The 23,191-nt window shown below is 38.5% G+C and overlaps 1 non-coding gene across 1 annotated transcript; it reads right to left on the reverse strand.

Annotated features, from left to right (window-relative positions):
* Nucleotides 1-10,387: 10,387 nt before the first annotated feature.
* On the reverse strand, nt 10,388-10,515 carry LOC129691805 (small nucleolar RNA SNORA17). Its single transcript, XR_008722561.1, has one exon. It is a non-coding gene; the product is annotated as a small nucleolar RNA SNORA17 (small nucleolar RNA).
* Nucleotides 10,516-23,191: the final 12,676 nt, after the last annotated feature.

Consider the following 23,191-nt stretch of genomic DNA (forward strand, 5'->3'; position numbering starts at 1 on the left):
ACTTTGATAGAATTTTAATAATATTTTTTTTTCTAGAAAGTGTTCCAGAAGAGTGAGGAAGGTGTTGGAGAATATGAAACAGATGGAACATGGTAGATCTCAATTTGGAGAAACCATAAGCTGGATCGGTTTTTCTACTAAGAGTTTAGTATATAATAGCAGAAGCCTTGTGTGTCCCAGGCATACTTTTAAACAGCTCTCAGTGGATTAGGTTTGAACTTCAACCATTATGCACATTAAAGCTTTTGCTTGAGCAGGAACTGAGCAGGGTCTGGGTTGTTCTGACCAGTTCTCTCTCACTTTAGGATGTTGCCTTCCCAGCACATTCTACAATTACTCTTAACAATGACAAGAGTACAATTACTCTTAACAAATGAAAAGGAGATGAGAAATAGTTTGGTGCAATGCCACCAAAAAGGCGGTCTTGCAACTCTTATCTTCACTACTGTCATCCTACTTCAAGCTGTGATATATTTTCATTCTGTTCTATGGTCTCCACATTCCCGCTTGTTCTCTACAATTTGCTTTCTGCATCTGGGGAGATGTTTTACCATATATGAACTTAATAAGGCCGCACTACTCTTTGAAAGCCTTCACTCCCGTTGTATATCCTTAGAACAAAATTAAGCATCCTTACAATTGCCTATAAGAAGCTTCATGAGCTGCCACCATTGCTCTGTGAAATAATCCTCATTTAATGCTTGCCCAGACTATATTTTTATTTGTTTTTTAAGCACTCAGGGACATTTCTTAAGAAAAAGAAAATAAGGTTAAGTCATTCCATTTAGCTCCACCCATCTGGTTCACTCACTTGAAGCTAAAAGGCATCACAAAAATAACTAGAAGTAATATATGCTTCAAAGGAATGTTTTATTTTTCTTAAAAAATAAATTACATATATTTATTGTGTGTTTCTGTGCATGATGCATGATGCCACGGTGTGTGTGGAGGTCAGAGGACTAGCTGTGGGAGTCAGCCTGTTTCAGCTCTGTGGGTCCCAGATAGGAAGCACTGGTCCTCAGGGTGGGTGGCATATCCCTTTACCTGCTGAGGCATCTCACTTCACTTCTGCTGTTTTGTCCTCTCCTGCTTACGACCTGACACATGCTGTTCACATCCACAGTCCACTCCTGAGCACCTCAGGTACACTGGGATTTTACTCAATCAGATATTTTCCTTGATGCAAGACTGTCTCAACTGATTCTGAGACACTGTATCACAGCCGCTACTGCCACTCTAAGCAAACACACTCCTGGCACTGGACCCAATGATGGATGGACAATATTCTAATCTGAATGTCCATTTTATTTTAAACATAAAATTGTGTTCATTTATGTCACGTGTGATTATCAGGGTCCCATGGCAGGAATAAAACTCTGTTAATCTTTCTATAAACAGATTTTAATACCAGACATGCTATGCTGATTTGAAGCTGCAGGCTGGCACCTTACAGTACACAATACAATGAGATGCACATTATGTAGCTGGTTGGTAGTCTCTGTGAAAATTCTTCAAGCTAAATAAATGATTAATATATAAAATATGTCTGATTACAGTTAGGATACACTCATATATTTATGCATTGTATCAATATTTATTGACAATCTGCTTTGCAGGATGTAAGGGATACGATGGTATGCAAAATGTCCCATTACTTCATAGTCTTTATTATTTTCAGAAAGATGTACAGTGAGTATATAAACAAATTATTTTCAGGACTTAGTGCATTTGGTGGAAGTATGACTGCTCAGTTAATGCGACTGGAGACTTAGTGTACGGATGTAACACTTGAAACCAGGACTATATGTTGGAAATAACTCAGCCAGATGAACAACCTAAAGAAGCATGATTTCAAATGAAAGCGAAACAATACAGAATGTTGTAACAGGAACATTCCATTGAGGAATACATGATGGCTGAGGGCACTTTCAGAGTCCTTACAGAAACAATACGCTGTCAAGTTTAATCCTAAATCAATCTTTAAGAAAATAATATAAAAATATAATTTAAAAAGGCCAGTAACATCCAATGCTCTAAATTTTCTGCTGTAAATTTGAAGTAGACTTTCCTCAGGATATTTCAATGGGCCAGCTCTTACCTCGTACCATCAGCCTTCCCAATGCTCTCCATGTGACACAACATTAGCTAATAAAATGTCAAAGGGAACAAATTGGAGGTAGCGCCCTGCATGCACAGTTTGCTTCTTTGATGAGACAACATTCCTCTGCCTTATGCTCTTCCAGGCAGATTAATAGCTGCAGGCTCCACAACATAAAGAAGATGGAGGGGTAACAAGAGGATCATAAGCGTGTGAGGTGTTTACATTCTTTACTCGTCTCATTGGCTCAACAAGATACCTGGAAAATGCAACTTGAAGAAAGAAGGGTTGGTTCTGGCTTACAGTACACAGGCCTACATAAGTCCATCATGCTGAGGAACCTGTGGCAACAGCCACTTAAGTTAGCTGGTTACAATGTACACACAGGAGTCAAAACCAACAACACTTTTCCAGCACATCTCTTTTCATTCAGTTCAGTTCCCCTACATATGCAGAGATGTTGCTCATAGCAAGAGTGAGTTTTCACATGCTCCTTTATACTAGAACCCTCCAAATAGACATGCTCGGAAGTTTGCCTTCCAAATGAGTCTAGAATATGTCACTTTGTAAATATTAACCCTCAGCGTGTTGCTAGGATAAACTGCCATCATTCATATTTTATGACCTTCAGACTCCATGATATGTAGAACAATGAAAAGTATTACTTTAGCTATTATTATTTAGATGTTTAGTTCCTTTCAACTAGAAATATTTCTAACTGCCACTCTAGGTTAACATACTCCAGGCACTGGACTAAATGATGGACAATAGTCTACATGGAATTATTCTTCCAAATTTTATCTCTTCTTCCTTGCTTACATCTTCTATCATACCGTTTCTTCATCATAACAAAGCACTTAAACATTGGAATTAATAATTAAATTTATAGTTATCATGAATATTCAATTTTGGTTATTGTTACTGTTTATAAATAAGTTTTAAGAGGTGGAGGGGTGGGTCTGGAGGTAGGAAAGGGAAGGAAGAAATGATGCAATTATAATCTCAAAAAATGTACACAGTATTAAAATATAAATAGAAACATGTAAAAAAACATATTTCCTAGAATATATAATTTATGTTCTTTTTTTTTCTACAAATAACAAACAAGTATCATGTTAATTTTATTCCCTACCCCCTAAGAATTACACTGGCCATCAGAACTATAAAGACACATCACCCTTTGAATGTCTTATAGATTATGAAATTGAAACTGAGATCCTCTTGGGACTATGCCCCAGTGCCTCATTATCTTTTCCTGCAACCTCTTTTTTTTTTAATTTTTTATTAATTACACTTTATTCATTTTGTATCCCCCCATAAGCCCCTCCCTCCTCCCCTCCCGATCCCACCCTCCCTCCCCTTTCTGCATGCATGCCATTCCCCAAGTCCACTGATAGGGGAGGTTCTCCTCTCCTTTCTGATCTTAGTCTATCAGTTCTCATCAAAAGTGGCTGCATTGTCCTCTACCGTGGCCTGGTAAGGCTGCTCCCCCCTCAGGGGGAGGTGGTCAACGATTCCTGCAACCTCTTTAATCCACCCCTTCTAGCTCATCTTTATTCCACTGTGACTCCCAACTCACCCACAGAACAGCTTTCTCCTAGGAACCTCACAGCCATCACACTTGGCGAAGACCCAGAGTGGGCGGCAACAACCAAACCACAGACACAAAACTCAAGAAAGGCAAGACCACAAAGAAACACAACAGGCATTATAACGCCAGATGCCTAGATTGCAACACAAGAACACAAACACAAACACGAACAGTCAAGGCCGCATGCCTATTCCAGAAGCTAGCAACCCTTTTGGAATAGGCTCTGAGAAAGGCAATTTTAGCTGAAGCAAAACAAAAGCTTAAAAAATAGCAATTACAAATATATTCTAGGACTTTAAAGAGGATATGAATAAACCAGTTAATGAAACTACAGTTAAATGAAATAAATAATTCAGACATGAAAGGAGAACTTAACAATGAAATAGAATCAGTAAACAAAATGTAAACTGCAGTAAAATTGGAAATGAAAAACTCAGAAAGTCAATTAAAAAATGTCAGAGGGAAGCATAACTTACAGACTAAAAGATGTCATAAATAGAAACACAAAGAAAGTCACAGCAGAAATAGGAAAATTGGTTGGCACCCTGCATCTTCTCTTACTATGTTGGATTTAAGCTAGATAGAAACAAGAGGAGAAATGGTGTAAAGCATACAAATTCATAGAAAATTATCAGAAAACAAGAAGCCAATTTAAGTATTTTCTAGAATAGAATGAAAGTGAAAGCATAGCACGCAAACCTCTGGGACACCAGTAGTAAGAGGCAAGATTACAGGACTACAAACTGTATCAAAGAAGGAGACATCCATGTCACTAACAACACACTTGAAAGTGCTATGTAAACAAGAAAAAATAATGTCCAAAGGTAGTACATAGAAGAAATAATTAACCTCAGCTAGGAAAGAAATACAATCAAGAGAATAATAAAATGAACATTGGTTTTTTGAAAAGAAATCAACAAAATTGATAAGCCTTTAGCCAAATAAACCCAGAGAGGATTCAAATCAATAAAATTAGAACGAAAAGAGAGACATTAGAACAAACATTGCAGAAATTCAAAGAATAAGGACATACCTTGAAAATCTATATTCCACAAAACTAAGGAATCTAAAAGAAATAAACGGATTTATTGATAAATATAACCTACTTAATTAAAATCAAGATGAAATAAATATTTTCACCAGCCTTGTAACTCCTAGTGATATAGAAACAGTAATGAAAAATCCCCCAACAAATAAAAGCCTGAGGCCAGGTAGTTTCAGTACAGACTTCTACTGAGCCTTCAAAGAAGACTTAACACCAATAGTCCTCAAACGATTCCAAGGAATGAAAACTGATCTATGTCTTTTATGAAGCCTTTACAACCTTTTACCAAAGCCACACAAAGATCCAACAAATGAAGAAAATTATAGAGCAACATTCCTTATGAACACAGATACAAATATTCCCAGTTAAGTACTTGCAAACCTCATTAAAAAAAATCCAGTATAATCAAGTTGGTTTCATGCCAGTGATAAAAGAATGGCTCAACATATGTAAATCAACAAATGTAGTATAACACATAAAAAGACTAAATGACAAATAGCACAAGATTGTGTCATTAAAGGTAGAAAAGACCTTTGATAAAAATTCAACACCTCTTGATGTTAAAATCCTGGACAGACTAGGGATAAAAGGGCCATGTCTAAACATAATAAAGTCAAATACTGCCAGTTTGCAGCCACTATCATTCTCAAAACATTTCTACTAGAAACTCAAAACATTTCTACTAGAATTAGACAGGTATGTCCACTCTCTTACACCCATTAAACATAATATTTGATATCTTTGCTACAGCAATAAGACAACTGAAGGAGATCAAAACAATATAAATAGGAAAGGAAAAAAGTCAAAATATCTTTACTTGCAGATAATCTGATTTTATGCATAAAAAACGCTGAAGACTCCATCATAATCACTTCAAGCAAAGAATCATGATATAAAATTAACACACAAAACTCAGTAGCTTCAAGTGACAATCATACTGAGAAAGAAATCAAGAAAATGGCGCCTTTCACAGTTGCCTCAAAAATATGTATTGATATAACTCTAACCACGCAAGTAATAGATTGGTATAATGAAAAGTTTTAGGAATTAAGAAATTGAAGGTTATAGAAGAAGGAAGCACCTACCATGCACATGGATCAATAGGATTAATAATACAATATTGACCCTCCTACAAAAAAATAATCTACATATTCAGTGCAATCCTTATAAAAGTCCAGAATATTTCACAGAAATTGATAAAACAATCTTAAATTTTCATGTGTATATCAAAATTCTAGGTATCTGAAGTCATAATGTGGAAAATTAGAAACAGATGAGGCAAAGATTTAAATGATTTAACAAATTAATTGAATGTGAATGGTACGAATTTAGGACAAGTTAGAGAATCCTCATCGGTGCTATGTATTAGTTATTAAGAGAGCTCTAACAGCAGTTTTCTAAGTACAGTACAGTCCAGAGAATGAGTGCTTTGGGGTCAAAGGTAATAGTATGAAATGTACTTCATTTGTGTTAGACATTTAGTGCTGTTCCCAGAAAAGAATAATAACTTAAAGTTTTGAGATGCATGTTTATAATTATGGTACCTAAAACCATGAGATTAAATAGTGCTCTCAAAGGAGGTTATAGCCAAAAGCTTTAGATTTTTTTGCAGAGTGATCTCTAAAATGCCACATATGTTGATGTTGTCAGAAGACCGGCTAACAAAGCAAAGAAGCCATAACTTAACTTACTTGGAGATTCAGCCAAAAAAGAGCCATATAAATTCAAATAAACAACCCAACTTGCTTTTCTTTCCATATATAGACTGTGGATGGTCACGTCAGCTAGCTTTGTTCCTTAGCTGTAATTACACCGGTAACTGTTATCTGGTGATCTGAACAAAGGCATTCTGTCAACATTTTGGGTCATTGCACTCTTTCATCTTATTATAGGTCAAGCTTGACCAAAATAAAATAAAATGCTTTATCTTCTCTTAGTCAACATAGTTGCTTTCTGTCTCTTGAAGATAGGACATTCTGATTTGCCACATTATTTTGCAAGTTGGAAGCACTGTTAGATCCCTTTTTGGAATTAACAGCACGGAGATGTGTTTTGCTGATAGTGTGGCACTATCTTTAATAGAGAGACTATACTGTTAGTCTATCTTTCAAGTTGTTGTCAAGAGCTGTATTTTCAGAGAACAAAAATACATAATGTACAGGGGAAAGTAAAAATGATAATAAATAACACATTGGTAACTGAAATAGTTCATGGGTTTCAGTAGAGATAAAAGGAAACTTGTACGCCTTCAGCAAAGGAGATGGAGAAGCAGGAAGCTTGAAGAGTCAACTACCAAAATGTTAGAATTGGGCTCTGTACAATGAAGAAAACTTCTGTGTTAATAGGTGGACTGTAACAGGATCTATATAGCAGTGGGTTATAGAGAGTGGCTGTAAGAATGTAGTGAGTAACTCTGGGCTTCAGTGATGTATAAAAGCTATGCATTACCTTGCATGCTCACGGTCCACATCTATAAAATGGCAACTATTTTCACCTTAATCATAGATTCTCCAAGGATAGATTGAACACTACAGCTACTAAATAAAATCATTCTCTCTCTCTTTTTTCATTTCTTGATTTAAGGATGGTTTCATAATTGAAAAGAAATCCTCCTGAAAGCAATAGACATATAAAACTCCAAAATAATTACATTTTCTTAAGACATGCTATGAATTTGCACTGTGGCAATATACAGAAAGAGAGATGGCTGATATTTCAAATATAACCTAGTCTCCAGCATTAACATCATCATCTGGCTCTTATGCATTATTCAGTGGGAAATAACAGATAGTCAGCTGTAGGAGGAATGTTCTAGCTCAAGTGTTGAAAGGTCAATCACATTGATTTTCTTGTCCCACTGGCTCTGTCATTCTGTTCTTTTGCCTCCAAGACTTTCAAAGCATGCTCCTGACCTAGGACGTCCAATCAGACTCCTTACACCATTCTCATATGGAACTGGGTTCCATGCCTTTCCCAGTTTAGTAATTCCCCTCTGAATCTCTTCAGTCTATATACCTCTGTAGAAAGAACAAGTCTGTGCATATCAGATGAAATGGTTTTCAAAAGTTGTACAATTCACCTGATATCCCTGGGAGGCCTGCACTTTTCTAAAGAGAAACAGAAGAGGAGTGGATCTGGAAAATGGGGGAGGTAAGAGGCCAAGGAGCTAGGAGAAGAGGGAGGAGAAACTGCTGCAGTTGGGATGGGATATATTTAAGAAGAATAAAAGAGCTTTAAAAAAGAATCTTATTAATGTTGAAAATTGTTTTATTGGAATTTTAGAGTCTGAAATATTTGATACATGATTTATGTATTTTTTTAACATGTTGCCTTTACAGAGAGCAAGCTGGAGCCTAAGGAATAGTTTACTGTAGCAATGACTCTGCGCTGACAGAGATGCTAAGCATTACTCCAGCTGCAGGCAGCAGTGGAGATCAATTGTGTGCTGACTTGGTGTTATTAAGCCAAATAAATGTTTTAAAAGGAGTAATCTGTGAAAATGATTGACAGAAGTGTCTCTAAGGTACACACACACACACACACACACACACACACACACATTAGGTGCACATGAATGTGTATGAGCATGCGTGGGGGGTACAGAAGTTGATGTCCAGTGAATCCTTATTCACATTATTATTCTTTTAACTTTTCATTGGTTCTTTTTTGAATTTTACGTAACATATGCTAATCCCATCCATCTCTTCCTCCCTTTAACCTACTCTCCACCTTTGTACCTCCCTCCCCAAACAGAGAAAAAAAATCATATAGAAGCTATAGTGTGTCACAGTGTGTCCCATAATACATTTTTTTGTCCACATCTCTTTGCTTACAAATATTCATTACAATGATTCCTTGGTCTGGTATGAGGCCTCTGGCTTTTCCTGCTCTATCAATCCTGGAACCTCACCGGGCCTCCTCTCGGATATTCTGTTGTTGCCTTGTGTCATGGAGATCAGGTGGTTTTGGATCCATAGGACTATCCCTTTCGTGCATTCCAGCAGTTCATCAGTGGGGTAGATGTTGAGGGCCAATTTAAAGCCATGAATCTGGACCTGAGTGGTATCGGAGCTGCTCAGCCTGCCTGTTCTCTTGCCCTCAAAGGACCGGCTAATTGGCCACCCCCCAACCACAACCAGTTCCACTCTGCTTCCCAGGAGAGGCATAGATCCTACTCTACAAGTGTTGCAGCTGGTGGCCAGTTCTCCCATTCTCATAACCCTTGGGCCAAGCTCTCCAGCCTACCTTAGATGGCAAGGGATGGAGGGTGAAAAGAGGGCATCTCTCCCTCATCAGAGCCATCATACAGCAGACAACAGGCAGGGCCAGCTGTCCTGTGCTCATGCCTTCGGGGATGGCTCATCTGCAGCGCCATATCTAGGGCCAGCTCTACCTCGCTGCTGCTCAGATGAGGTACAGGACCTGCTCTCATGAGTGCTGCAGCAGGTGAGGGGCAGAGACAACTCTCCTGCTCTCATGACCCAGGGTCAGCTCTCCCACCTTCCGTAGGTGGCATGGGTTGAGGGTGGAAGAAGGCATCTCTCCCTACCTCATGCTGCTGAATGGTAGGCAAATGGTGGGGTCGGCTCTCTCAGGCTTATTCCCCCTGGGGCCCCCTGCCACAAGGGTCAGATCTACTGTGCTGTCCAGGCAAGGTGGGCCCATTCTCCTGAATGCTGCTGGTGAGGGACAAAACCAGCTCTCCTGCTCTTATGACCCCAGAACCAAGTTTCCCCCCTCCTCTGGGGTGCTGAGGAAGGAGGGTATCTCTCCTTTGTCCATGTCACTACAGGGGAGATAAGTGACAGGGCCAGCTTTCCCACACTCATATACTCGGGCTGGCTCAACAGCAACTCCTTCAATGTGTGAGGTTGCTGAAGCTTGCAGCTATGTAGGGGCAAGCCGAGCTTTCCTGCTTTCATGTCCGCAGGGCCAGCTGTCCCCTAATGCCTAGGTGAGGGGTGGGGCCACTCCTGCACAGCCCTCAGACATCAACATCTTCTTAGGCAGTAGCCCAGATCAGAGACATCTTTTCTGGTCTGCCTGGGCTTTGGTGGTAACAGACTCCTGTTGCCGCAAGACCATGAATTCAGATGTGGTCCCCAGTGCCAGCACAGACCAGGATCCCACCAATGTCCCAGATGACACCACCAGCTACTCACATCAGGCTGTTCCTCGCTACACTTGACTCTCCAGTTCTACCTCTCTTTGTTGTGTCCACATTCTTCCGTCTCTCTTTTTCTTCCATTTCTCCACCGCTTACGTGCTTTTCTTAGTAGTGCCCAGTGTCTCTGAGCATCTATGGTCTTCTCAGGAGTGGTCTCAGGAATAAAGTATGGCTCCAGACAGGTCTGTCATGTTGCTTGCATATTGCTGGAGTTATGGTCATGCTAGGCCATATGGCACTTGTCTGGTGGTTGTCTTGGGCTTGCTCCTTATTCTTACTGGAGTCTGCCCATGGTGGGTTGTCTGTCTCAGGGCTCTCTGCTGCCAGGGCCATGGTCTCAGGTGGGGGTCCTAGTCTTCCACTTCTTCCCCACCCTGGGACCCATACCTCTCTGGCCAGCACCAGATTGGCAACCATCTCAGACTATTTCCCTGTTGTCCCTTGACACCAGACTGGTGATCATCTCAGGCTCTCATATTTTCACCAAATGTTAGCCATCTAATCATTCAGGTGTTCACAGGTCAGAACCCTGAGCATAGACACAGTCTATCTCCTCTCTGCCACCTACTGACACGTGACACAGCAGCCACACCTGCAAATTCTCCAGAGGCAGATTCATTTTTCTTTTCCTATGGGGTTTTTCACATGAACCTCAAGCTGACTGCTTAGAGGGTATAGGATAGGTAGACTATTAGGTAGATGGCAAGAACCCTTCTACCTCTGTCTGCCCAAAAGACACAGGATGCCCTAGCAGCCTGTTAACATGGGTCCTGAACCTACACACAGGTCTTCATGTTTCCACAGCAAGCATTTTATCAACTGGGCCGTCCCTATCGCTCGGATTTCATTATGTTTTTGACCATCTTGACTATTTCAACAGTAAAAAAATATTTTAAAATGGCACTTTAAAAATCATGCTCCCACTAAGACTGGTGACAGAAACTTTCATTCATCGTATATCATTTGTGCCCATCTCATGACTTTTAAACACTGATGTGATCTTTGTCTACCTCTTTATCTTCCTTCAGTGCTCTACTTGGAAGGAAGTAATCTGCTCACCTGAATATATAAAGGAATGAGTTATGCAAGATTTCTTTCTTGGCAGAGTATGTGACCTTTCAAAATTCTTATCACACATGATTTATCTTCTCTCCTCTTTATTATGTGAATAATTTAGGACAGTATTACAAATCTATATATTGTCTATACTATCTTTTTTTATGTTACAGATCCAATTGTTTCCTCTTTGGCTGTAGAATACACGTTTAGATATCTCCTGTAATCCACTGCCATTCTTATTAACATGGTAAATATTTCTTAATATTTCCCTAAGTTTCCAGCCATGCAAGATACCTTTCTTCTACCTTTCCTGCTCCACAGTTGTTTCTCTTGTTCTTTTAGTAGAGAATAAGATTAGACATTTGAAAGTCTGTGCTAGGATGTGATTGCTGCTATTGGTATAATAATTTTTTATGTTGAAAGCAACTTTATTTTTTATTTCTTTTTGTTTTTAATTTTTCTCATGTATTTATTTCATTCACTTTACATTCCTGTAGCCCTTTCTTTCCTCCTCTCCCAGTGACACCCTTTTGCCCTCCCCCACCCCACTCTCTTTTTACTTAGGAAGGGAGAATTTCCTTTCCCACCTACCCTATTCATCAAGTTGCATCAAAACTAAACATATCCTCTTCTCCTGTGTCCTGTCAAGAGAATCCACAGAGTTAACGGCTGAAGAGAGGTCTAATTCTTTTTTAAGTATTCTGATCTGACTAGTTAGTGGAATATATGCTTGTTTCTAAATAATAAGCTACACGCAAATGAACACCTGCACCTGCATTAAGCAAGGCATGAAATTTCGCTGGTATCTTCCAACCTAATCTATCACCACCAGGTTCGTTCTAGCCTTCTCTCACATTTGTCTTTCTCCCTCAGTGATGAGAACTTTGCCTTCACCATCCCATTCATCTACGCAATTGTTAAAATGCACAAGTTTAGGAGATTGCCTTCCTGTGCCATCTTAAACAAGCTTCTTCCCACCTTGTGGCATACATCAGCTCAGCATGGAGGATTGTGTTCCCAGAAAAAACGACTGCACCAACTACTTGTACTCATGCTTCCCTTTTTTAATAAGACAAAATATCTGCTTTTGAATTTGGATCCCATTTTCACACATTTTGTTCTTTGAATAATCATGAAATACTGACATTAAATGGCAGTTTTACTAACCTTGAGACTTAACAATAATAGGAACAAGTAAACATCAGTAAAGACAGTCACAATAGTATTTCGTGTCTTCACAAATATAAAGTGATAAATATCTCCCTCGAGTATTATCAGGTGATTCTGTAACTTGGCAGTTTTGATTTATTGATGATACTATAACCAATGCGTAAGGAAATGTAGACACTAAAAGAAGAAGTAACTTCGGTAACAGAGGTAAGCCTCAAGATTCAGCTACCTGTGACCTACATAAATAATATTAGGGAGAAAGGGGGGACAGAAAGGGTTTAGATTAGAGATGTCTAATAGGAAGCAAGGGAGACTCACCACAGACAGGAGAAGAATTGACTTTTGCTATCACATCTCTGCTGTTTTGAGGGGGCTTGTTTTTACTTTTCTTTTTGTGCAGTTTTACTTTTCTCTCTCTGCATCTCTGATTTGCAGGTCTGACAGAGAAAGGTCATGTGCTTCCTATCTATAACCTAAATGAAGGTATTTTCCATATAATTGTCTCTTAACTAGAGATTTGATTGGCCTTGCATTTAATTTACCCAGACGACAGGAAAATTGTTACTATCAGGATGGAAATTATTGCCCATGATGATCACTGTAGGATACATGAGAAATAAATGGTGGATAAACCAGAAAACAGGAAACAGGACAGGGGACTACCACAGAGAGCCTCTGAAAGACTACCCAGCAGTGTATCAAAGTAGATGCTAAGACTCATAGCCTAACTTAGGGCAGAGTGCAGGGAATCTTATGAAAGAAGGGGAAGAAAGTAAGATCTGGAGAGGACAGGAGCTCCACAAGGAGAGTAACAGAACCAAAATATCTGGGCACAGGGATCTTTTCTGAGGCTGATACTCCAACCAGGGAACATTCATGGATATAACCTAGAACCCCTGCTCAGATGTAGACCATGGCAGCTCAGTATCCAAGTGAGTGTCCTAGTAAGGGGAACAGTGACTGTATCTGACATGAACTCAGTGGCTGGCTCGTTGACACCCCCAAGGGGGTGCAGCTTTGTCAGGCTACAGAGGAGGACAATGTGGCCAGTCCTGTTGAGATGTGATAAGCTAGGGTCAGATGGAAGGGGAGAAGCACCTCCCCTATCATTGGACTTGGAGAGGGGCATGGGAGGAGATGAGGGAAGGAGGGTGGGATTGGGAGGGTATGAGGGAAGAGGCTACAGCTGGGATAACGAAGTCAATATACTGTAATTAATGCAAAAATGAAAATTTAATTAAAAATATAAAAAATAAAAACAAAAACCTCTCTCTAAAAAAACAAAAACAGAACAACAAAAACAAAAACAAAAAAAGATGAGACGATGAGAAAGTATCTCCCAAGGGTTTATTACAATATCTACTGACCCAAAGAACATCAGGCTCTTCATTCATACTGTGCATTTCTCCCTATGTGTGGCTGAGTTATATCTCCCGATGTTAGAAAGCTCTTGCATAAGTCACTTTGTTATTTCATACAATGTTTCTTATATAATATCTCTATCATTGCACTGCTTCAAAAAGAAACAATGTAAAAGAAGTTTGGGGTTTAGTTTGATGAGTTAAGCAGGACTGGAGAGTTTTCATAGTTCTGCTTGTTACAAGGATGAAGCAACACTGACATGCCATTATTACCCGAGTGTCTTGGTGCTGTACATTTTCTTGGCAGATGTACAGAGAAACATATCTACCCTAACAGTATGAAAATAGTTCAACGACCTCGACTCACTTATGTTAGACGTTCATCTGTTTTCCCTTAAGTCATAGAAACAATGAATCTTTTCACTGATTCCACAGCTTACCTGATCAGAAATGTTAACTTGAATTGCACTGTATATGACCCACTTACATTATATTTTGTTCACTAATATGCACACACTTCAGAGTCCTGCATTGTTTCAATGGCCATTTAGCTCATTTCAACACTGAATAAAAGATGTGTCCATTCATTTTTCTCCTGTGACCACTAGTATCATTCCATAGGAACTTAGTCATCACCCCCAGGAATGTATCTGGGAATGGGAACAGCCCTCCTAAATGTTCTCATAGACAACCTAATCTCCCAATGACTTTACATGTGATTCATCATCCTGTGCCTGACCTTAAAGAAAAACATCTAGGATTCCCTCTGCTTCTCAGAGCTTATATTTTCCATTTATGAACATTTCCTGATAGTTAGATGACTCTAATTCCTCAGAGATGTGAAAAGCCCAGCTCAATTCTGTGAATATCTGAACAGAATAAAGGTCAGAATAGACACAACACAGCTTCTCTGAAAATATACCTCCAAATTAACTTTTTTCACTTGAGGCAATATTTCATAATTACATCCCTCAAGAGAGAGCATTAGCTTGAAGTTTACAAGTTAAAGTGTATACTTCAGAAGTTACAGAAATGTGAAGAGCACCTATAATTTTCTACAAAATGATTAAAAAACAACCTTATATTGTCCCTTCAAAAGGTAATGGAAACTTGTATCTCCCTCTTGACTGAAAAAGCAAAGCAAAGCAAAGGAAAGCAAAACAAAAAGGTAACAAGTAACAAAAAACGGTAACAAAAAAGTAACAAGACAACAACAACATAAACAAAAGTAACAGAAAAACAAATGGTATTCTCTGGAAGTTGTATAACATGTTCTTAAATGGCCATACTTTTCACTGCCGTTTCTTTCTTTCTTTTTCAATTACCAAAGAATAAAGTGACGCATTTGCTAGCAAACAGCATAACGGTAGGCATTACTTCACAACACCAATATCCTAATGCTAGATGACGCACACAGTCATCCACTCACTGAAAGCATTTTAATTCTAATTTTTTTTTAGCTAGTGATGTTTCTCTTGTCACAATATTCTTTTTTTTTTTTTGAATTTTATTTTTTTCTTATCAGTTACATTTTATTAACTCTGTATCTCAGCCATGTCCGGATCCCTCATTCCCTCCCAGTCCCTCCCTCCCTCCCTCCCTCATCTCCACCATGCCCCTTTCCAAGTCCACTGATAGGGGGGACCTCCTCCCCACTCATCTGACCCTGTTTTATCATGTATCTTCAGGACTGGCTGCAAAGCTCTCCTCTGTGGCCTAACAGGACTGCTCCTCCCTTGGGGGATGGGGAAGCCAAAGAGCCAGTCATTGAGTTCCTGTTAGAAATAGTCCTTGTTCCCCTCACTATGGGAAACCAATTGGTTACTGAGCTACCACAGGCTACATCTGAGCAGAGGTTCTAGGTTATATCCACACACGGTCCTTGGTTGAATGTCATTCTCAGAAAAGACCCTGTGCCCAGATATATTTGGTCCTTGTGGAGCTCCTATCCTTTCCCCATCAGACTAACTCCCCTTCTTTCTTATGATTCCCTGTACTCTGCCAAAGGTTTGGTCATGAGTCTTTGTATCTGCTTTGAAAACACTGCTAGGTAGAATCTTTCAGATGCGCTCAGTAGACTCCTGTCATACGTTCAATGCACATCCCATCTGTCTTTCTAAACAGGGATTGATCATCTTACCCCATGTCTGCTCTCTTGATTATCTTTTTTAGGTGTATAGATTTCATTATGTTTATCATATCTTATAGGTCTATATAAGTGAGTATATACCATGTTTGTCTTTCTCCTTCTGGGATATTTCACTCAGGATGATCTTTTCTAGATCCCACCATTTGCCTGCAAATTTCATGATTTCCTCCTTTTTGATTGCTGAGTAGTATTCCATTGTGTAAAAATACCACAATTTCTGTACCCATTCCTCCGTTGATGGACTTCTGGGTTGTTTCCAGGTTCTGGCTATTACAAATAAAGCTGCTATAAACATGGTTGAGCAAATATCTCAGCTATACCACTGCTAGGTATATACCCAAAGTTTGCTCAAGTACACAATATTCTTATTTTATTCAGTTGGTATCAAGTTCATTATCAGATCTATAATTCATCTTCAAGATGAAGGCTTCCACAAGATGACAAACACTTGAGATAACGATTAATGTTAGACACCTTGTAACCAATGCTTCAAAAACTTAATGCTAACTGCATTTGTTCCCTAAGGAATGATATCATCCACAGACAGAGGAAGAGTTAAAATTTTGCGTAGTTGCACATGACACATATCACATCCATTGTTAAATATGAGCACATGTATCATAAGCAAGCATGCATGGACTTAAAACATAAAGCATATATTAAAGATTAAGTCCTGAAGAAACACTGTGATGATTACAACAGGACCTAGCCGTAAGAATGTTTTAATGGAACTGAAAGCACTGTCATCATCTTTAATAATATTCACTGATTAATCATATTTTATACAAAATTTTTCATGAAAGCCAAGATATGGAAGTGACATGTTATCAGATTCCTCAATAAAGAAATAATTGATCAGAAGGCCAAGGAAGGAGGAGAACAGTATGCTACAGACCAGTCTAAGCTACTAAGCTCTACACTGAATTCCATGATCTGTGGCACTGAGAACACCCAACACACAAAAGAATGAAGAATGTTAAGTGGCAATTGTACAAAATAATAATACAGTCTAAATATAGTTTAGTATTATTTAAATTAAATATATATTTAAATATCCATATATAAAAAAGAAACTTAAATGTGGTCTTTTAAGAGTAAAACCCACAAAAAGTAAGAGAATATGTAACATCTAGTATAAGAGAATATGTAACATTTAAAACGAATGGAAAGTGGTGCTAAATTTTATAAATATTATTTAAGAATTAATTTTATTTATCCATCTTTGCTGATAAAAACACTTACCATTAACAAACTAAATTTAAAATTTTCAAATATATTCATTGAAAATGAAGCAGATACTGAAGCATTTAGAGTTAAATGACTGTGAATAATAAAGTGGATTTCATGTACTGTGATGATTCTTTTTGGAGAGAATTCTGCTTGGAGAACTGAGTAAGGTTTTAGAGATCAGTGAGTACATGCAAACTGTTCATTTTTATTCTTTTTCTTTTTTTAATTTTATTTTTCTTTTTAGTTACATTTTGTTAACTCTGTGTCCCAGCTGTATCCCACTCCCTCATTCCCTCCCCAACCCCACACTCCCTCCCTGGTCTCCTCCCTGCCCCTTTCCAAGTCTACTGATAGGGGAGGACCTCCTCTCCTTTCATTTGACCCTGTTTTATCAGGTATCTTCAGGGCTGGCTGCAAAGTCCTCCTCTGTGGCCTAACAGACTGCTCCTCCCCTGGGGGGGGGGGTCAAACAGCCTGCCCTTGAGATCCTGTTAGAAATAGTCCGTGTTCCCCTTACTTTGGAAAACTACTTGGTTACTGAGCTACCACTGGCCACATCTGAGCCGAAGTTCTAGGTTATATCCATAGATGGTCCTTGGTTGAGTGTCAGTCTCAGAATCTTAAAAGCATTATGAAAGAGTAGTGACTACAACTTTAGTTAGTACAGAAGCATTAGTCCTGTGGTCTGACTTGTCACCCTGTTCTAATTGACAAGCTGTCATCCCTTTGACCCTTTTGCAAATCTCTCTTTGGCTGAAAGATTAGTACATGCCATTACGAATCATTTGTTTTGTGTGAAAAACTAAGTGAAAAGAAAAGATGCTACTGACCCAAGACAAAGACATTAAAGGACAGTTAAATTATAATGGAGACATTTTGTGAGGTGTATGTATGGTCAAGGAGAAACTGACTGTAGTCACCTGAGCATTATGGTTCACGATGGGTAAACTGCCTACAAAGCTAAACTGCCATTGGGAAGTGAGGTTCTTACACGACTAGGGCTCCTCCTGGTCTGACAAAGCACCTGCAGGTAGCTTGGTCAGCAGATGGCTTGCACCTGTGAGCCCTTTCATACCTGTTTAAGACTGGCAAGATGGTTCAGTGGAGAAACCGCTTGATGCCAAGGTTGATGTCTTGGCTTCAGTTCCTGGGACCCATTGAAAGTATGTGTGTGAGTCCGTGAGAATATATGTGTATGTATGAATAGTGCATGAGTGAGTAGTGTATATGTGTCTGTATGTTAACAAGTGGCATAAGTATGTGTGAGCTAGTGTGTGTGAGTTTGTTTTTGTGTGGGTAAGTGCATGTGTGTGAGAGGGTGAGTGAGCATGTGTGTGTGTGAATGCACAGCAAGGATGCTTACCTACAGAGCCATCTTCCTACTCACCACTACCACTTCCCGTCTGCTGAACAATCACAGAATAGAAGGATTCTGATGAGCACAGCTTGGAGTCTGCTGAGAGCGAGCTTTCGCAGTTGGGTTTTCACCATGTGACCATCATACATCTTCTATGACCATCTATCATGTGGTAGAGGTATGAAAAGGAAAGTGGAAACATGCAAGATCTTGTAAAAACCAGACCAGTGCCAGTTCTATTTAACCAATCAAACCAAAGGACACACCCCAGAGAAGAGTGGAAGCTTGATGGAGGCAACCTGAGGGCCTTATATCAAAATCCAATTCATGCGAAGGAATAGGGTCTTACTTAGGCAGAACCTCACTCCATCTATTGGCTGAAAAGTTTCAGTTTTAGGTATTGACCCTTACTTATACTAGTCTCTTATTTTTGTCTGCTTTTTATAAGAATTTAAAAGTATTACAAGGTGAATAAACTGTAATTAATAAAAATAAAATAAAATAAATCCTGTGGATGTTTGTCTAGCCTGCATGTATATTTTTGTACCATATACAGGCAGTGCCCGTAGAAGGCAGAAGAGGGAGGCATCAAACTCCCTATGCCTATGAGGGTTGTGAGTTACCATGTGAGGGCTAGGAATTGAAGCTGGCTTCTCTGAAAGAGTAACCAAGGCTTTTAACCTCTGAGCCATCTCTGCGCCCGTTGTTGACATTTTTGCTCATGTTTTTGTGTAGTCACCAGTGAACACACTTATTTATTGACTAGATCAAATAAATGCAATACCATTTTGGACTAAAAGTTTTTAATAGACATCAAGTTAGACCAGCATCTTTGTTGAAGATGCTAGGTTTTCCCCATTATATGGTTTTGGAATCTTTTTCAAAAAACAAGTTGCTGTAGGAGTGCGAGTTAATTTCTGGGTCTTTGATTCAATTCCATTGATCTGCCAGTCTGTTTTTCAGCCAATACCGCACCGTTTTTATTACTGTTGCACTAGAGCACAGCTTACCATCAGGGATGGAAATAACCTCCAGGAGATCTTGTACAGGGTTGTTTTAACTATACCATTTTTTGTTTTTCCATAAGAGATTGATAATTATTCTTTCAAGGTCTGTAAAGAATTGTGTTGGTATTTTGATGGAAATTGTTTTGACTCTGTAGATTGCTTTTGATAGGATGGTCATTTTCATTAAGCTAATCCTACTGATCCATGAGCATGGAAAATCTTTCTATCTTCTGATTTCATCTTCAATTTCTTCCTTCAGAGACTTGAAGGTTTTTTGTTTGTTTGTTTTTGTTTGTTTCTTTTGTTTTCATACAAGTCTTTCACTTGCTTTGTTAGAGTCACTTTATGTTATTTGTCGCTATTGTGAAGGATGTTGTTTCCCTAATTTCTTTCTTTCTCAGACTGTTTGTTTTTGTATGCAGGAGGGCTACTTTTTTTTTTTTTTTTTTTTTTTTTTTGAGTTACTTTTGTATCCAGCCAATTGGCTGAAGATGTTTTATCAACAAAAGGAATTCTTTGGTAGAATTTTTGGGGTCATTCATGTATACTATCATATCGTCTGCAAATAGTGATACTTTGACTTCTTCCTTTCTGATTTGTGTCCTCTTGCTATCCTTTAGTTGTCTTATTGCTCTAGTTAGAACTTCAAGAACTATGTTAAAGAGATATGGAGAGAGTGGGAAGCCTTGCCTTGTCCCTGATTTCGGTGAGATTGATTTAAGTTTCTCTCCATTTAGTTTGATGTTGGCTATAGGCTTGCTGTATATTGCTTTTACTGTGTTAAGGTATGTGTCTTGTATCCCTGATCTCTCCAAGGCTTTAAACATGAATGGGTGTTGGGATTTTGTCAAATGCTTTTTCGGTGACTAAGGAAATGATCATGAGTTTTTCATTTTTTTCCACTTCAGTTTATGTATACAGTGGATTACATTGATAGATTTCCATATATTAATCCATCCCTGCATGCCTGGAATGAAGCCTACTTTGTCACGGTAGATGATATCTTTGATGTATTCTTGGGGATTCAGTTTGCTCAAAGTCATTAGTCATCAGGGAAATGCAAACCAAAACGACCCGAGCCTGAGATTCCATCTTACACCCATCAGAATGGCTAAGATAAAAAAAAAAAATTAAGGGACAATACATGCTGGAGAAGATGTGAAGAAAGGGAATCCTCCACCATTGCTGCTGGGAATATAAACTTATACAACCATTTTGGAAATCAATCTGGTGCTTTCTCAGAAAATTAGGAATAGTGCCTCAAGATCCAGCTATACCATTCCTGGGCATATATCTGAAAGATACACAACCATACAACGAGGATATTTGCTCAAATATGTGCATAGCAGCTTTATATATAATAGCCAGAATCTGGAAACAACCTAGAATGTTTGTCAACCGAGGAATGGATACAAAAATGGTGGTCCATTTTCACAACAGAATACTACTCAGCAATTAAAAACAAGGAAAGCATGAAATTTTCATACAAATGGATAGAACTAGACAAGATCATCCCCAGTGAGGTAACTCAGAGCAGAAAGACTCACATGGTATATACTCACTTTTAAGTGAATACTAGCCATGCAAGATAGGATAAAAATATTAAAATCTCTACACCTAAAGAAGCTAAACAACAAGGAGGACCCCAGGGAAGATGCTTAATGCTCACTCAGAAGGGCAATCAGGATTGGCATTGAAAGTGGGAGATGACAAGAAACAGGACAGGAGCCTTCCACCAGGGACCACTGAAAGACTCTACCTTGAAGAGCATTGAAGTAGAAGCTGAGACTCATAGCCAAACTTTAGGCAGAGTTCAGGGAATCTTTTTTTTTTTCTTATCATTTACTTTTTATTAACTCTGTATCCCAGCTGTGTCCTGTTCCCTCATTCCCTCCCAATCCCACCCTCTCTCCCTCATCTCCACTGTGCCCCTTTCCAAGTCCACTGATGGGGGGGACCTCCTCCCCATTCATCCAATCCTGTTTTATCAGGTATCTTCAGGACTGGCTGCAAAGCCCTCCTCTGTGTGGCCTAACAGGACTGCGCTTCCCTTGGGAGGTGGGGAGATCAGGGAATCTTATGAAAGAAGGGGGAGATAGAAAGACCTGGAGGGGACAGGAGTTCCACAAGACCAGCAGAGCCATTATTATTAGCCATTATTATTAGGGGTGGGGCATAGGGGAAGAAAAGGGAGAGTGGGGCCAGGAAGAGATTAGGGAGGGTACTACATCTGGGATACAAAGTAAATAAATACTAATAATAAATAATAATAATAATAAATAATTTTAAAATGCCACATACTCAAAAAATTAAAATTTTCAATTTGTATAAGTTCTATTATTTCAAAATATTAAACTCTTTACATGGAAGTAAAACACCCTAAATATAAGAGAAGGGTAATAATTTATAAAGTATCTTTAAATTGCTGACCATTTATCAGAAAACTGACACATTTACCATTTCAAATTGAGAATTGTTTTAATGCAACTTCAGATATTTTAGTTTTCTCAGACATAGGTAATAATGCAATACAAGAGTTCTGTCTTTGGAAAATATAGTGTGTGTTTGCCTTTATCTGATGTAGGTTTTTATTGCATATGTGCAAAATGTTAATTATTTTTATGAAAGGATTAGATAAATGAAAATTATTATTAGAAGAAAAAAATATCAAATAGACATAAATGATAACATTTTCAGAGATACTCCACCAATGATTCGTTCACTACATTCATAAAAGCAACCTTCACCTAGGAAGAGCAACCGTGGGACCCAGCTCGTTCATACAGAATCTTGGGTTAGCCATCAGTTTACACTGGAGTCTCAACTAGTGCATTTGAACATAATTTTATTTTTGAGAACTGTTATCAATTGCTTTCCATGTAATTATTTTAATGAAATTGATGTTGTAAAAATCTAGTTTGTGTATCTTCTATTCTTTAGGGTGTGGCCTTAAACCTTATGGTTTATTACTTTCCTTGAGACCTGATATTCTCTTAAAGTTTGCCCACCTTGAGAAGGATTATAGAGGTCTAATTACATTCACCTTTGCTCAGTTTAAGTTGGACCATTCATCTTAATTTTTGAATCTCATGTGTTAGTCAAAATAATGAATAGCATGGGGGAGAAACATGAACTAGATTTGCAGAACGTTGAGTGTCTATTTAGTTCATTCCCTGTGTGTCACAAGATCATCATGTAATACTGCATAGTTTTTCATGCCTCTGATTTCTGAAAGAGAGGAATCAGGACCTACTTTGAAGTCAGTCCCGTGTGTGTGTGTTTGATCAGGGGAGTGGGTCCAGCTAGCAGTGTGATAAAAAAATAAAGAAGCCTGGTGATAGGTGAGTCTTTGTCTCTATGTTATTTTGACAGGTCCATTTTGCTTTATTCTAAAATGTGATAACTATAATTCATTTTTCAAACATCTTTTGACATTCTTGTCAAAGTGTATAAAACTGTAAAGATTTTAATTTCTCATCAACTGTTTATATTTATGCTTATGACAAAATGTCTTTTGAGAATAAAACTGACTTTAGACATGAACCAAACTAATGTCACATCTGTGACCTAAGATGAACAAAATTAAAAGGGGGCATGAAGGCAACACTCATGTGTGTTTAATCTTGACAAGCGAACAATTTCTTCATAAGGCACGGAACCGGCTTTCCCTCTTTTCTCATGGCCTGCTCTCCTCCTGCTCCTCCTTTCACCATACCACCTTAATTCCAGACTTGTGTCACTTAGCATAAAACACAGTTATAACAATGGTAATAATAATTCATGAGCACTCACCAAGGTTTTGTAAAAACACATCCTTCTGTCAGGAAGGACTTGGCATGTTCTATCTCATTTAATAGTTTGGATAATCAGCAATCATTTTTTTCCAGTGTTCAACAGTCACTCATTAATTTCTAAAATTCAATGTTAGGATCCACATAGTACTTTACAGTTGGATAA

This window comes from Psammomys obesus, unplaced genomic scaffold (assembly GCF_907164565.1).
Source record: "Psammomys obesus unplaced genomic scaffold, mPsaObe1.curated_primary_1811, whole genome shotgun sequence".
In the NCBI taxonomy this organism is placed as follows: domain Eukaryota; kingdom Metazoa; phylum Chordata; class Mammalia; order Rodentia; family Muridae; genus Psammomys; species Psammomys obesus.